Source organism: Podarcis pityusensis (genome assembly GCF_964106645.2).
Source record: "Podarcis pityusensis genome assembly, chromosome: 9".
NCBI classification, from domain to species: Eukaryota; Metazoa; Chordata; class Lepidosauria; order Squamata; family Lacertidae; genus Podarcis; species Podarcis pityusensis.
In genome coordinates this window covers 24,733,834-24,747,716 of record NC_138034.1, presented here as the reverse complement: position 1 = coordinate 24,747,716, position 13,883 = coordinate 24,733,834, and the positions used below count along the sequence as shown (strand labels likewise).

Below are 13,883 nucleotides of genomic sequence, written 5' to 3'. Positions count from 1 at the left end.
CAGGAGGCCCCATTAGCTAAAGTGGTGCTTCAGGTTAAGAACAGTTTCAGGTTAAGTACAGACCTCCGGAATGAATTAAGTACTTAACCTGAGGTACCACTGTATTAATGAAGAAGTCCTCTTCAAGCAAGGATAGTGTGCAGGTCATATATGCTCATACGTTGAAATAAATGTGCAGTCTACACCTTGAAGGCCTTTGGTGACTGAAATGGCACATTAAATATTGGCATATGCAAACATTATTGTTTTGAAAAAGGAAAAAGAAACAGTTTTTTTTGCAGGTTGGGTTTTATAAGGAGTGGAAACAAAAATCCTGAGATCTCTCCTTACAACCCCGTCTGGCTACTGTTTGTTTATAAATGAAAACCTGGAGGAAAATTAAATTACACTTAAATTTATACTTCACTATATTTTTTATATTATTGCAGACCACTGTTTGTTCGTTATATGAACCTCAATGCTATATCTCAATGAATACCTCCATGGGTATTGGAGGCACTGTACTACATTGGTTCTGTACTTGATTGTAGGGTTCATAGAGTAACATTGGGGGTGGGTGCTCCTAGACCTGCTGGCACTTGTGCTATTGTGTTCGGCAGGGAATGTCTGAAACCTTAGACCAATGGCCAGACTCAGTATAAGGCAGCTTCTTATGTTCCCAACTGAGGAAGAGCAAATTGCTTTCAGCACAAGAGTATGGTTTCCTAATTTCCATAAACACGTATTAAACATTTTCTTCACAGTGGGGAAAAACGATGAACACTAAAGATAAAACAGCAAATCCCCTTTGCTCTGAGCAGTGGGTGCATGGCAAATTTGCAAGAACAGAAGCTTTAGGCCTGCTGAAGAAAAGGAGTCATGGTGATAAACATTTTCGGTGAAAAGATTTCATACAATGAACATCTGAAAAGAGTAAACCCTTCCTTTTAACGTCAGACTAGATTAAGGGTTTTGATGTGGGATGCATCTACCTACAAGCTATCATTTGAGTGATGCAAAGGCCACCTCAAACTCTTACAAATATATAGGAGCACAAGAAGAGGAGCAGATATGTAATTTTTCTGTTCAGGTGTTCAGGTATTTAGAGATCTTGCTAGACTGTCTTATAATTTTGCACAGGGAACTGCTACTTTTCAAGGCACTTTTAAAAAGACCCAATAAGGGTAAAAAGCAGGTATGTGGCAGTATAATAATAATAATAATAATAATAATAATATGCTGAAACCCATAATTAGAAGACATAATGAATTTTTTTTAGGCACAATTTTTGCTGCATTTTGGCTGTTTTGTGAAATAGTGTGTGTGTGTGTGTGTGTGTGTGTGTGTGTGTGAATTTCTATACCTGTTCAAAGCAATTAACATCCATCCATCTTTCTATTAGATTCTTATACCACCCTCATACCACATACAATTATAGGTGCAGTTAAAGTAAAACCTGCTGGTGCTTGGGCAAAAAGACGAGCCCAGCAAATCATGAATCACATACAGAACATAGTGAAATCAGGGCACCGCATCATCAATCAGATATAATTAAATGAGAGGTGAACCAAGGGTCCATCTTTCAGTCAGGGGGACTGAATGGGATTGATGCCTCCTGTCTCAGTCTGCTGCATCAATGCAGTGATTTCATTGTTTGTAAAAGAAAGACTTTCATGGTGATCCAATCCTAATCACATGTAAGCCTTACTTAGGTATCCCAGCTAGTCAACCACCATCAACTTGACTGTGTTGTGCCACATTGTTTTTCTATTCTAGCAACAAATCCAGGTCAGCAACTGCTAAGAACAAGTGTCATCTTGAAAGTCATTCAGGTTTGTGCTTGTAACAAAAATAATGACTGTCTCCCAAAGTGCACAGTTGAAGTAGAGATACCATAATGAGGAAGAAAAATACAAAGTGAAACTGAAAGAAAAATGAGGAAACTAATGAGCCCTATCTTGGATCTTGTTGGTTACCAAACCACTATCTGGTTCAGTTAACATTGTAACAAAGGTGAGTGTTAAAAGGACATTTAAAAGAGAAACAGACATTTTGGAAATGGTTCTCTATTACATGCTCAGTCATCAGTTATTGCCTTTGGAAGATTGGAAAATGGGCCAATCTGTCTTTCTAAGCAGCCCACTGAAACAAAACAAAACCAAACAAAAATACCCCTTGAAACATTCCAGAAAATTGCAGAATATTTACAAAGGAAATTGTCAGTTGGTTGACAAGAGAAGTAAAGTGGTTGTCATCTGCTGTGGAAGCTCCAAATGTCAATGCGGGAAACATCAGAAAACTGTCCCTCTGCTACATCTTATATTTAACAAAGTAAGAAGGGAAGAAGAAGGAGAAAAAAACCAAACATTTTAGAGGAATATTAAATGGGAAGCTACAAGGAAGATAATAAAAAAGAATTGTTAGGGACATAGAACAAGTGTTAGTCACAGATATCATTTAGGTTTGAATGCTTGAGACAGGATTTGCATTATTAAAGGTGGCACTGAATCATTTTTATGACTAAACACTTCCCTGGATTTCTGGTAAGCCTTTAAATTATTTTCTTTGGCATGTTAACAAGCAATAGATTGTGAAGCAATCCTCCGGATGTGGCATCGCGGTCAGTCGAGTTGATCTTTTGTTTCTTCTTTCCCTCAGGATGTGGGATCTTTTGATTGCCTGAGGAAATAATTTGAATGGCACATTACAGTTTGAACATGGAATGTACCTAATCTACACCCCCTCTTTCTGCAAACAGCCAAGAGCTCAGAACTCCCCTCTCCATGCATATCAGGATTATCTACAGTTAAAGATTACTTTCTGCAGCATTCAGAGTACAAACAGAAGAAAGGCTATTATCTTTCCCCCCCTTCTCCCCCAGGCCTAATTAGCCAATTAAATCGGACCCTGGTAAAAGCTGGATAAATACTTCCTGATTGTATCCCATTTAACTTGCTTGTTTCAGAAATATGCAGATCTCCGGATGACAGGTTATGCAGCAAAGGCTATTCTAACAGCTTCCTTTTCTGTCATTCTGTTTCTGTGTGTACATATTGTAACTGTTAACCTGAGGGCGGGCACCATACGTTAGGCTCTGTAACAGATAGGAATGAATATGAAATGTGTACACCTGGCAGCAGAGAGAGCAATCTATAACCAAAGTGCAGAAACACAGGAGTTCTAAAACAGAAAGAACTGCAGAGACAGTAAGAGCTTCTTCATCGTAATTGGAACATTTTCATATCCCTTGAAGAATTCCTGCTACATTACATGTACTCTGTGGCTAATGAAGCAAATAAATATGTCATGGTACCCAATGGAACTGCACCAGTGCCACAGGTTGCGGAAGAGGAGAGCTAAAAAATAAACCGTCAAACATCAGGCTTCAGAGAAGGGCACAGCAAGACAAAGGACCCAGTTATACAGCTGCAAATAAAATGTTTTAAGTGAAATATACAAATGTGACACTAGAGGCCGATGGTGAGCTATGCCAAATTCAAGGTATTTTTCAAAACATTTTTTTAAAAAGCATTTCCCCAACCTTTTTATACGTGTGTAGATTCTACCAAAGGGAAAGCCAACAGATTCAATGAGTGGGTTTCAAACACAGACAAGGAGCTTTAACCTGGACTTTTTTATCAGGCTATCCCTAGCATCCAATTGCTGAATCCTTGCTAAGATGCTTGAGTCAAAGACAGCTGGGAAGCTCAAGGAGCCAAAAGAACTATTCCTTCCACTTAACTGCATCAGAAAGCCAGCGTGCTCATGGCAGCCTTCACTAACAAGACGTCCTTTGAAAAAAATTGGACTATACCTCCCATAATGCCCAGCTCTAATGGCCTTATTGGCTGGTGTTGATGGGAACTGTAATCCAAATCATCTAGAAGTTACTAGGGTTGGGAAGGTTTGGTTAGAGTTTGGGACTTGGACTGGAGAAAGTTGGCTTCTCATCGTGGTTCACCCCATGGGGAGATCTCTGCCTAACCTCTAAGGGTGAATTTTGGAACAGACTGAGACACAACTGTATATCCCTAGGTACCTTGCAGTATTTTTGGCAGGATGGAATGGAGGTAACCCATGTATGCCTCTTCTTGGAAGAAGGGTGGGATATAAATGTGAATAATAATAATATAGATCTCATGATGTATAATTTGGGAAATGGTAAACTGCCTTAAGTCAGATAATTGGTCAATCTAGCTCTGTAGTGACTCTGTTTCTAGTATCTCTTTCTGGAGATACTAGGAACTGAACCCCTGGCACAGTTGGTAGTTCACTAGGCTTGTGTGTTCTTTTTAAAGGAAGGCAACAGTGTATTGGGAAGTTCTCCTGGAAATGCAAATATTGCAATTTTATTCCCTGTGCAGATGTTGTGTCTTTTAATCAGAAATCTAGGTAAAATAACTGGACAAGAGGGTATTGTAGGCAACTGATAGCATCCTTGGTAAAGTGATTCTGTACCTGAAGTAGAAGTAAGTGGCTTGCTTAGGGATTAAAATTATTTTTGTTTTGTTCTCATTACATCTATTGGAGAAAACATGGCTATCCCTAAAATCCAAGGAGCAGTTCTAGTAAAATCCTTGATTTCTAAGTTGATATGGTCTCATTGATTTTAGCTGGCTTAAACCCAAGTACTCTGGCTTAATTGATCTGTGTGAATTCTGTTAGAAAAATATTGAATCGACGCTTGGCAGACTGAGACATAAAAAAAAAGTACAGCAATATATGACCTCATTTAAAGAGTGTTACAGAAATTGAAGAGTAAGGAGCTAAAACATCATTTTAGAGAAAAGGGATATGAACTGATCAATTTGTGGGGGTGGGGAATGGGGAGGGAGAATTTAGTTTAACAGCTGTATTCAAGCAGGAAGGAAAAAATTATTGAACACGATATCCATAGACAATTTCTTGAGGAGTGGTTTCATGCAGGGACCACGCCATCTCACAAGGAGGCACTTTATTCATGCAGAAATTCACTGATTCTCTCCCACACTCATCCCTGGATCTGCATACTCTGCTCATGGATCTAGAGTGTGGGTGGGGAAAATTTTCCAACCGAACTTTCTGCCATTTTTACAATGCAACAATTAAAACTACAAAGACAGGAATTAATTTGAAACAGGATTCGCCAAAGCTTACCTGTTCTGAATACCAGGGTTCAGTGAAAATAAACAATACCTCTAACCATCTGCACCTCAACACTGAGTAACCATAACCTTGCCTTAGACATCTGGGATTTAGGACAGGTCTTCTTCTTTTGTCACAAGGCTATCGTTTCAGGGATTGTTCAAACTAGAATACTAGAAATCAGGAGATAGATCCCACCCCCTTATGCTTACAACCCACTCTTCAATCCAGACATTAGCAATAGATGTTCTAAAGGAATTTAATGCCTCTGCCAGCACATTTTAGACCAAACCACTTGGATTTTTACAAAACATTTTGGCATATAAATTAAATATGTATTAATTAACATTTTGATATAAAAACTACACCAGGGTGGGGAGCCTGTGGCCCTCCAGATGTTTTGGGACTCCAGTTTCCATAATCCCAGACCATTAGCCAGACTTTCTGGAGCTGATGTAGGGCTGGAGGAGAAATTTGTTCTGTTCACATTTAGCTGGGGCAGCCCAGAAAGATGGGCAGCATATAGATAATAAATTAACGTTGTTGTTGTTGTTGCTGCTGCCATTATTATTATTACTATTATTATTAGGCTTTGAACCAGTCTTCCTGATTTGAAACTTAGTATCTTAGTCCCCATGCTACACTAGCTACACAGTCAATTTAAGGGTTCTTTCTAAATGCAGATACAGTAGTACCTCAGGTTACATACACTTCAGGTTACATACGCTTCAGGTTACAGACTCCGCTAACCCAGAAATAGTGCTTCAGGTTAAGAACTTTGCTTCAGGATGAGAACAGAAATCGTGCTCCGGCGGCACAGCAGCAGCAGGAGGCCCCATTAGCTAAAGTGGTGCTTCAGGTTAAGAACAGTTTCAGGTTAAGTACGGACCTCCGGAACGAATTAAGTACTTAACCTGGGGTACCACTGTATATGAGGAACTGAGGAGGAACCAAGGAGAGTTTACCTACGTCTTTCCAAATTTCCCAGTGTTTCACATCTTCTTTCAAGCACTCAACAAACTTTTGAAGTGGAAAGAAATCAACAAGCCAGCATCTGTCAAACGAGTGTGCTAGTCATCTAAATAATCAGTGCATTGAAATGGTAGATAATCTCCTCTGTATACAGTACCTGACTTAATGGCAGATGTAGACTTAAATGCTTTTGTGATCATGAAGCATCTGCTTAGAGAGCAAAGTGGACAATATTTTCTGAAGGTTGCCTAAATCTTTGTATTACGTAAACCCTAGACATATGCCAGATTGGCACTCAAGGGCAGGAAATTATGTGGTTAAAATATTTATACAATGCCAATTTAGGTTGTGCTGTGTCTAGAAATGTTCAGAAGTGGAGTTGCTTCCTAATGGCTCCTGCACTCCAAAGTGAAAACGAAGGAAAGTGAGGTGTTTGATACCAGTCAGGTATCAGGGGAAAACAAACAAAACAAAACAAAACAAATATGGCCTGTCTGTCAGGTAAGTTGTCTGTTATGGGCTGTTTTGCAATTTGCAGAAGGAGACAGATGCCTGCATTTCCACAGTGTGTCGACCAGAATCTTTTTTCTCTAACACACTGGAAGAAGTGATGCATTTATGCAGACATCTGGGTTTGTGGGGAGGGGGAAGAGCCAGAGAGCCTTGCCCAAAAGCAGTTGGTGTGTCAAAACAGTCAAGCATTACCAACACATCCCCTTAGGCCCTCAGGATGAGGATGAAGGATGAGGAGAGAGAGCATGCAGGTTTAAAACCTCCACATATAATTAACACTTCCAACCTCTGGGGAAAGTGTTTGCTTCTCCTGAAAAATTATGAAGAAATTTCATACTGATGTTTTTTATGCTGCTTTTTGGCCCTCCTTATAGGACAAGGTGCCTGGCGTGCTTATAGGAGTGCCTGGCGTGCTCTGGTCCATGGGGTCATGAAGAGTCGGACACGACTAAACGACTAAACAACAACAATAGGACAAGGTAGAATTGTAGAACTCTGGGAATGGTGAGCACAGTCCTTTATATCCCAAATCCATGATTTGTGATACTTTTGTTAAAACTAACCAATATATTAGAAGTTAGCAAGCAGACTTTTAAGGCCTCCAGCATTCTTCACCAGGCTGGACATTGTGCAAATCAGATGGCGCAGGTGGACACAGGAGTGACTTGATGCTCAATCCATGAAAGCCTTATTCAGGCATTTGGAACCCATGATAAATCTCCATGTGCATGTTCAACATATAAAATGCAGCAGTTACACAGATGTGTCTCCAGCCCCAAGCAAAACACACCAAGAAAGAGCACCATAGATGTTGATTCTCCTTCCTTGCCAGAAAGAACACTCAGCTCCAACTGTCCTCTTGCCCTGGAACTGCAGAAGCGAGAGGAGAGGACACTCTGCCCCCATCCATCTACCAACAAGACAAGAGCCTCCAACTGCTCTTCAAGTGTAAACACTCTACCAAAGAGAAGATCAGCAGAATACAAAAATATAGCATGCAGCTCATTCCACCAACATTCATGCTTGTGGAGAAACTGTCAATTGCCATAAGGGCTCCTTATAATTTTTGTTTCTCAGAGAACAGTTTAAAGATACAAAGTTTCTCTTCTCCCCATTTTTGATTGCGGCAACCCCAAATCGAAAATAATGTGCATTGACTATAAGGAAGACTGTGGAGGGTGTCTGGGGACAACTTTCCATTTATTTTGCTTCAGTGATTTACTGAATGCAGAAGAGAGAGTGAGTTTATATGGAGGGGCTGAGAAGGAAGTCTTTCATAACTGCTATAAATGAAAATTTTGTGAGGATAGAAAAGGATCTTCTTTTTAATCATTGGGTCTGTCTCGTGGAGAGAGAAAAAACCCTGACAGTTATGTGATGTATGTATGAGCACCATTACCTTTTACTGTAATATACACATGTCAAGACATCTCATATATAGCTCTTCTCTCTGGTGGATTAGCTGATGGAAGTGGTTCTTTAACTCACTGGTTAGGGACATGTGTTTTTTTTGAATCTGAGCAGCGCAAGTTGAGATTTCTGTGTTAGAGGGCTATGCAGTTGCCTGGTGACTGGAGTGTGAAATAAGGTTCTGCCAGCTCCTGCTTTCAAGTACCTATTTTTCCTCTGCAGAACTGTCATGATTAACTGGCAACCCATTTGTTATGTATCTATCTGTAAATGCGAGCAGAGGGCTACTGAAACTTTTTACTTTTCTAAAGTGTAAAAATAACTTCTCTAGAAGCAGGTACTTAATACACGCCATTTCCTCCAAAGCGGGGGATATTTTAACACTATATCAAAATGGGAAGCCCACCAATATGGACAGGGAACATGGAGATAAACTGCACCCACCCACATCCACATACTAAAGTACTCATCTATCTTTTGATGCCTCTTTGAAGCCATTCTGTCTTTCTCATTGGAAAGGCATGGATTGGATCTGTCAGACTTGGACAATCCAAACATGTTAGCCTTGTAAAGCCACTGAGCCAGAAATGAATGAAATGGAAAGGAAGCTATTGGTAGGCTTTGTTTGGTAGAGCCAAACCAATCAATCTCATGCTCCTTAAAATTCATGGACGATGAGGAATGGAAACCTTAGGAAACCCAAGTTTTCATCAGTATCATCATACTTGAATTCCATGGACTGAGGCTTTCCTGAACTTGCCCTTATGTTGTCCTTGTGGTATCAGATAATATAGCTGGATAACTGCTAATGGCCCAGTATAACCTCCTTATCACTGCCCTCTCCATGGGATCACAGGAAGTTGTGTTATACTGAGTCTGATCATTGGTCTATCTGGCTCTGTATTGTCTAGAATAAGTGTCAGTCATTCTCCAGGATTTGAGACAGAGGACATTCCCAACACTCCTAATTATGGCTGAACCCTGACTCCTCCCTACTACTGCCATTGCTGCTTCAACAGCCACCTGGGGAGTGAGGGAATAGATCAGTGGGGTCCGGAAGTGTTTTTTCTTCCCTAGTTCAGACTGAAATCTGAACCAGAGAACTTTGGTATGAGGGTATGCTGGTTGGCAATACTAACATGCTTTGTGACATGAGCATGCCTACTGCATATTAAGTTTGATAATATCACCACTATTGGCAACACAGAAGCTAAAGATTTCTCTCTGTGTTTGTATCTATATACAGTGGCACCTCAGGTTAAGAACTTAATTCATTCTGGAGGTCCGTTCTTAACCTGAAACTCTTCTTAACCTGAGGTACAACTTTATCTAATGGGACCTCCCGCTGCTGCCGCGCCACTGCCGTGCGATTTCTGTTCTCATCCTGAAGCAAAGTTCTTAACCCGAGGTACTATTTCTGGGTTAGTGGAGTCTGTAACCTGAAGCGTCTGTAACCCGGGGTACCACTGTATGTTTATCTATCTATCTATCTATATCTACACACAGTTGCCTTTGCAATCTCTTGTAGATAAATGGCTGTAATAACAACCTTCTTCTTAACCTGCTTAAAGTCCCTGGGAAAATATGTCCCAAGGTTTAAATTATGTTTACATCCTGGCATTGTCTGCTACGAAAGAATCTTCTGAAGATGTATCGGGTTACTGGAGAATATTTCCATTTGATAACATCCATAGTATAGTTCAAAGTCAAGGTCAAATGCAAAGGAACTGCATGGAGAAATCTGTTCAATGAGACACGCCGAAGAGGAAGGCGAACAAAGCAGGCGAGCGTGTATCTTCTTGTTAATTAAGATTTGCTCAGCTAGTGTTTATACTTCAGTAATGACAGAACAGTTCTCTTTATTATAAGTTGGATGGCTCTCAGGGTTGTTGAAAGGTTTACAAAATGGGTTGGTATTAGTGTGGTTCATGCAAAATAAACAGAGGAACTATCAGTTCCAGATGTCCCCCCATGCTTTGAGAAATCAAGTTGCTTGCCAAAGCTTTACTGGCTCTGCACCTTCATTTAGTGAATCTTGAATGACATAAACAAGATTGTTTTCTCCCTAAAGGGAAAGCCATATGCTCATAGATCTAGCAAAGCCCTCCAACCCAATGGATGCAGACAGTGCAGTTGTCTTATGGCTTCTCTTCTAGCAAGTCTTTGCTGTCAGTTTGTTCAAACACTCATTCATTACTAACTTGTTTTCTGTAAACGCACATGCACACAAAAATTGTTTCTTGGTTGGGAAAGCCTCTCTCTTTTCCTTGCTAATTCTGTTTCTTCTCTCCGTGTTGGAGCAATTGAATAGCAAAATCATTTGCCAAACTGTCAGTAGGAGATGTTTTTTTTTTCTTTTTGCAAAAGGAAAAATGGGAATTGCATTACCTTTGTTGCATTGTTAAAGAGTATTCTCCATGTGGAGATTTAAACTCAGAAAGTTAAAGTAAAGGGGAAGCAGTGGTCTCCTATCCTGAATACAGGCATGCTCCAAATCCAAATTACACAGAGTGGCGTCATTGAAGAAAGTTTCCCAAATGTACTGGGGTTGGAATTTTTCTCCCTCTTGTCTTATCCCCACAATCTCCTTGTGCATGTGTACACATATACAATTACACAGTGCTGAAAGCTCTGCTCCCCTTGTTGCATGCAGTTTTCCTCTACTGTTCAGCCATATGCCAGTAAGCTAACCATTTCATTTCTTTAAGACACATACCTGCTTAATTAGAATGTAGAAACCCGCAATGGGTCTTGTTGGAGAAGACTGCAGCTTCAAACATGCAGGAACATTTATAGCTGGGTTAGCAAATGTTGAAGAAAGTAGAATGGAAACTGCAAATGGCAGCAGTAATGAAGCATCTAAGTCATAACCTGATCTGCTAACAGAAAAGCAAAAATGATGTTATACTTTGAAGGAATAATTGTCTGATTGTACACTAGATGATATCTTAGTATTTATGCAGATGTTTTCAGATGTGTGTGGCTTGCTCTTTGCTCTGGTGGAATTTTACATAGTTAATTAAGTTATCATTCTATTATTCCACACCTTTTCATTTCAATGCCAAGGCCATTCATTTCAATGCAGAAGGGAAAAATACAGGCATCAACTATGTATCATTTATGGACAGAAAACAAGTGACTATCAATGCATTTGTAGGATGGATATTTTGTTACGGACATAAGCAAATATTTCTGCTCTTGTTCCCATTTCCTGTCTGAGCACTCTGACATTCTTAGTCAAGGCAGATAGACATGGCTTGGTCCAGCATGCCAAATGGAAAGGACCATAGGCCAGATGTTCCCCATCACTGATGTAAGAGGAGATGGCACTTTGCCGATGTTCCCATCAAATTTGGATGTATCCATGTCAGTTCCTCAAAACAGAAACAGTTGGGACATTTGAAAATGAAGTAGATTGGAATTTTCAGTGATAAGATTAGATCACCTGATTTTTTCTGCTGCTTTGTCGAAATGAATTTATTCCTCAACCCAAATGTATAGGTTTCCAAGTCGAAATTTTACTTCAGCTTCAAAGAGCCTTGTTCTGCGTTGTGTTTTCCCCTCAGAATCAAGAGAAGTTTAGACTCAACAGGATGGTGTCCACCTGAAGAAAAAGCAAAGTAAGCACATTAACTAATTAGAAGAGATTCAGTTCTAAACAGAAAGATAAGGAAACGTCTGCTGCAGCAGCTGGAAAAAAAAGTTCAGCTGGGTCTTGTGAAGCAGAATGTTCTCCTTTCTGGCCTGAGGGAAAAAAAGATCTGTCATCCTGATATCCCTGCCTTTTCCTTATGGCAGTTCCAGTAATGATGCAACTTGAAGATAAAGCACTTCAGAATTTACCCATTATCTAAGAGCCAAGATTTCAACTTCAGGCTTGTTCCCCTTGACTTTCATTCCCTCTCTTTCTTCCCACTCTTCAAATTGTCTCCTCAGTTTTTCCTTTCCCCCACAACCCACAGCAGCATCTGCCTTACATAGGGATGATTTTTTTCTTATAACCTCAATTCGTGTGAATTTTCTTCTTCTTTCTGAATCACTCCTTGATATCAATGAGATGTGAGGTTTTCGTTTAATGGTTTCACTAAGAATAAGAAAGGGACAAGGCATTTCTAGCTTCTGCCCACTTCTCCCTCCTACTGGCAATTACCAGTTATTCTTGAGAGTACTTCTTGCCCCATTTCCTGTCCCTCCACAAAAGCATTCCCATCTGGATCCCTTTTGGGACCTTGCAGCAGAGAACAGCACTCTTTATATAAACAGAGTCTTGTGATTTTCTAAAAAATATCATACACAAGCACAAACACATACTTGTGCACATACTTATACTTATTGATTAATACTTCTAAAATTATGCTGCAGAAATATATTATATGGGGCTTGACCCTTGCTTTCTTTTATTTCTTTAAAACATTTATAGACTGCTTAATATTTTCTGCACAATATATGTCTTTTTTCATAGAATTTTATCTATAATACAATTAGTCAGAACTGCACCACCATAGCATAAAAGATGCTCTGAGATAAGGGCCTGGAACCAGAAGAGATGTCCTGCATTGTCCTGGTCCTGAGGGTTGACTTGTGCCTGTATGTTGCTGAGGTCAGTATTGACAGGATGGGTTAAAGAGTGAGAGATTAGGGTCTCTTCTGATGTAGTAGGGATTAAAGTGCTAGTGCTGCTAATGACTTGGAGTTTGGTGTGTGTAGCCTTCTACCACCATTTCAACTGATGATCATACCAGTAATGAAAAGTGTCAAAGTATGTTTCCAAAATAGCCCACCCATTTCATAACATTTTATAGAGGCAACAGGAAAAGGTTGCCTACCTTTGGCCAGGAGGGCACCACACTGGAGGAAGGTAGTTGCACTGAAACAATAACCTACTGCAAAGTGCTATAAACTTCAATAAAACTGCTGCTCACTAAAAGCCAATGTCTTCTCTCTTCGTTCCATATGTGTGTGGGTGAAATTGATCTCACTTTCTCTTTGAATCAGGGATGAAACAAAGCTTCAACTTTTAAAACTGAATAAATCTGAGCTGCTTTTTTTAAGAAAAAGAACAAGAACACTTTTAACAGTTTTTAATAGAATATTTAAAGAGAGAAGTAACTGGATGTTCTTATTTTGAAGTTTAAAAAGTTTGTGGCATACCAAGTCAGAAATCAAAGCAAAGCACTTGCAAAATTAGTTTCATTGCATAAGTTTAGGTAGGATCAGGAAATCCAATAGCTGAATCTAAGTCAGTATTTGAGATTTTATCCTAAGAGTCCCCAAGCCAAGTTTGGGGGGGACAAACTGTGATCACACCAAATTGTCTAGAAGCAGGATAAGATCAAAATCAGGTGGTCTATTTACAAGGTGAATGGGAATTTATGTGCTAGAGTAGGAGATAGAAAACTGGAGAATGCAGGTATAAAGCATGGCCAAATATGCAGTCATTTCACATAACAGAAGATACATCTCAATATAGCCACTATCAAAGGAATATATTTACAACTCTAGGACATACTGCAGGAAGCCTGGAACTATTCATGGCCAGCATTGAGCCAGAATCCTAAAACAGGGGTGTTTCTCTTGGAGTAGACTTCTGGGAGTTTGAGCAGCCAGACCTTTAATAAGAGAGTGATCCAGGTCATAGGCCTGCAACTCTTCACAATTACTAGTTTCAACTTTCAAACGTGGATGCTAAAGACTGGTAACTGTGCTTCCACAGGAAATGTAAGCCAAGCAATTTCATTCTTACATTTTCTAACCTCAAAATTTATTCTGGTACATTGATTGCTCAATAACTCCGTATTAATGTGCTAGAAGTGGTTAAACCTAGTGTGGTGGGGCAGCGGCGCTCACCTGACTTCAGAGGCAATGGGTAGGTTGGTCTGGTGCTT

At 39.8% G+C, this 13,883-nt stretch overlaps 1 long non-coding RNA gene across 2 annotated transcripts; it reads right to left on the bottom strand.

Moving 5' to 3' along the window:
• Positions 1-1,271: 1,271 nt before the first annotated feature.
• Positions 1,272-13,597, bottom strand: LOC308485162. 2 transcript variants are annotated; one of them, XR_013990428.1, is made up of 4 exons: positions 13,508-13,597; positions 11,444-11,602; positions 10,715-10,877; positions 1,272-2,658 (listed from the first exon to the last, which is right to left on the bottom strand). It is a non-coding gene; the product is annotated as an uncharacterized lncRNA (long non-coding RNA). The 2 variants fall into 2 exon arrangements; XR_013990429.1 differs by having other exon boundaries at positions 10,715-10,874.
• Positions 13,598-13,883: the final 286 nt, after the last annotated feature.